We start from the raw sequence: 3,435 nt of genomic DNA on the forward strand, positions 1-3,435 counted from the left end.
CCAAGCGTGTGCGCGCACGGCAGCCACAGATCCGCGCACGGGAGACACAGGTGTGCAGGCCCCGTGCAGTGCCGGGAGCAGGCACAGAATGGAGACTGAGCTGGGGGCTGCAGCAGCACTCCGTGCTTCACACAGAGAAACCTGGGCTCCGGGGAGCCAGCCTCTCCAGAGTCACCCTGGGCTCAGCATTAGGATAGGCCTGGGCCTCTGCCTCCTGCCTCCTCAGCAGGATCCCGGGATCCCACACACCCCCTAGGCAGGCAGCCCTGTTCCTGGGTTCAGGGAAAGGGAGGGGGTGCCCAGCCGAGCAGAGAGATTTGACAGGTGGCATTTCAGGGAAAGGGAGCAGGCTGGGCTGTGCTGTCTGCATCTTCAGGGGAGGGGACTCTGGGTGTCCCCCAGCTTTTGAGCTCTTGAGGAACCTAGAGGGGATAGGGATGAAGACCCTGGAGCCCCGGGACTTGGGGTTTGGTAAGGAGGAAGCAGTGGGGGCCAACAGACAGCTTGCCCTGTTGGGGGCTAGGAGCCCCCCATCTTGAGGCTGAGCCTTAGGGATTGGGGTCACTTTGCTCCAGGGACGTGGGTGTGATATTGGGATGTTGCTCCCTCTAGCTGGGCTGTGGGGAAAAGCTACCTGGGCCAGGGGTCTTCAAAGTGTGCTTTGGGGTTCTGGAAAGCAGTGATGCTCTGTTCTCTTAAACCCTGTCCCCTCTTTTTTTGGTAAACATGACTTTGCGGAGGATAAGTGGGTTAGTACAGCTAAGTGCTCAGAGCTGTGCCCGGTACAGTAAGTGTAGTCGAAGTGTTGGATGCTGTTCTGTTGTGACACTTCCTAAGTTAATAGAACTACTACGTGTTAACCGTGTATGTGTGTGAAGAGTCCGCCAGCTAGCATGATGGCGACTGTGAGACGAGAAGTAAGAGGAAAGTGATTCCTAGCACTGTGTGTTCTAGAACGTCAGTACTGGGTGGCAGAGTGGAGCGGTCGGTACTGAGACCCCAGGTGGGACACCACGAAGATGGCATCTGGACCTGCCAGGAAGGCGGTTCCCGTGATGGGCGGGGGTGCCTTCCTTGACATTTTTCCAAATAGTGGACTTTTGCTATGTTCTGAATTTTTTAAAAAGTCCGATTTTCCCTCAGATTACAGAGGAAAATTCAACGTATATTGAAACTTTAGAACAGCTTTCTTGTTTGTGTGTAAAAGGGGTTCTGGGTTTAGGTCTGTAATGGCAGGTGTTTTATCTGCATGAGTTAGTTAAATTGTGTAGGAATTGGGTCAGTGTGTGAGACAGTCCTGTGTGTTGCAGGATAACCCATGTTCTTGTCTCCCAAACACCCACTAAGTGTCAGTAGTGTCCCCCAAACATTATGATAACCGAAATCTGTCTCCTTGGGGGCTCTGCAGCCTCGTGGGAACCGTCCAGCTAAGGGTTACAGCTGAGGTTGGAAACCACCCGCTGGCTCAGCTGCCTGGCCCCGTCACCTCGGTGGGAGAGCCAGGGCTTGCACTGAGGGCTCCTCAGCCTTACTTGTCACTCTGTCCTACCGGGAGCTGCCTGGGAAAGTCTGAGCTTCTGACACTGTGTTGGCAGGGCTTCTAGGGGCTGTGGGGACAGGAGGCTCACGCTGCGCCTGGCTGGAAGTGCCTGCTCCTCCGAGCGCATCTTCCTGTGAGAGCTGGGGGCAAGGCCACCTCTGAGTTGGGAGTGGGGGTGCCGTTTGGCCCTCAGCCGGCCAGCTGGCCTGGCCAGTCTCGCAGCTCTGAGTTGTCTACTTGGCTGGGAACGGGCTTGTGTACAGTCGGTCTGACTGCTTTGCAGTTGCCACTGGACTTTTACTCTGAGCCCCAGTGAGTAGGTCAGAGGTCACTCACTGGTACCCATTGGCTGACTGGCCTGCACGTGTGTGTTTCTGGCCAGTACAGTATGAGTGAGTGAGCGTGTGTGCACATGGATGTGCATTTCAAACTTGAATTACTTGATACTGTTAAGAAGTCAGAAGAAAATTATAACATCAGATGAAAACAAAAAATAGAATGGTTGGCCAGCAGGTGGCATGGAGTTTTAAGGTGCTGGATTCCACGTGACTGACTGCACCGTTTGAGTCCCTAACCCAGCGGTTTGAAAATCATGCCTGGTGCATGTGTGCCCCAAATCTTATGAACAGCCTGGAGGAGGAGGACTGCAGTGTGGCCATCCCACCCACCCCAGGGGGGTGATTTCTTATTTTCTCTCTCTCTCACATAAGCATATGCACACTGTACCAAAACCAAAAAGAAATCGGGACCAGCAGATGGCATAATGGTTATGTTGCTGGATTCCCATGTAGTTGACTGTGGTCGAGTCCTGGACCCGGAGGCTTAAAACTCAGACCGTGTGTGTGTGTGTACATGCCCAAAAGAAGAGAATGGAGTAGAAGGGATTATGGCGTGGCCATTCCTCTGAAGGGGGTGGGGGGTCCCCTCACTTTTTCTCTCTCTTTGATGAGCATATGCACGCTGTACCAAAACAAACAACGAGAAATAGAATGATACGGGCACTGCGTGGGTATTGGGGGGCAGACAGGTGACTGTGCAGTAAGGGAGAGAGACTTGAGGCTCCATTTTGAGTGTGCATTTTACGCATACTTAAAGAATTTTTAGTGGCAAATTTCACATATAGGTTGGATATCCTTATTTGAAATGCTTGGGGTCAGAAGTGTTTTTGATTTTGGGTTTTCTCAGTTTGGGATATTTGCACATAGGTAGTGAGATGAATTGCGTTTCTGTTTCACATCCACCTGACACAGCCTGGCCATAGTTTGTACAGTGTTTTTGTATTGCATTGCTTGACCGCTGTCGTGAGGTGAGGTGTGGAACTTTCCATGTGTGGCCTCATGCTAGTAGTCAAGTCTCAGATTTTTGAAACATTTTGGATGAGGGATATTCATCTGGTATAAATTCAGACTAGATTTCTGACATTTCTTGAAAAAGTTGAAAACATTGGGACCAGCAGCTGGTTTGATGGCTATGTCACTGGACTCCCATGTAGTTGACCGCAGTTCGAGTCCCAGACCTGGTGGCTTAAACTCATGCCGGGCGCATGTGTGTGCGTGCCCAAGATCCCGAGAGGAGAATGGAGGAGAAGGGATCGCAGTGTGGCCATCCCCCCCAGAGGGTGATTTCTCTCTTTCTGTCTCTGTCTTTCTGGCAAGCGCACGCGCTCTATAGCAAACACCTCTTAAAAAAAGAAAAAGTTGAAAACATTGACAACCATGGGCCTTGTGACAGGCATTGATAGTGGGAGCTGAGCTCCATATTGATGGGAGGGCTCTGAAATTGCAATGTAGTTCTAGTTCCCACCCTTCCCTCTTTTAAAAAAAAATAATTACTTTATTTAAATTTATTCATTTATTCCTTTTTAAAAATTTATTTAAAAAAAATTAAGGGGCCAC

At 50.9% G+C, this 3,435-nt stretch overlaps 1 protein-coding gene across 10 annotated transcripts in view; it reads left to right on the plus strand.

Moving 5' to 3' along the window:
• TNK2 (tyrosine kinase non receptor 2) overlaps window positions 1-3,435 on the plus strand; it is a 34,978-nt gene that overhangs the window by 8,379 nt on the left and 23,164 nt on the right. The gene's annotated exons all lie outside the window — the stretch shown is intronic.

This window comes from Tupaia chinensis, unplaced genomic scaffold, assembly GCF_000334495.1.
Source record: "Tupaia chinensis unplaced genomic scaffold, TupChi_1.0 Scaffold000515_1, whole genome shotgun sequence".
In the NCBI taxonomy this organism is placed as follows: Eukaryota; Metazoa; Chordata; class Mammalia; order Scandentia; family Tupaiidae; genus Tupaia; species Tupaia belangeri.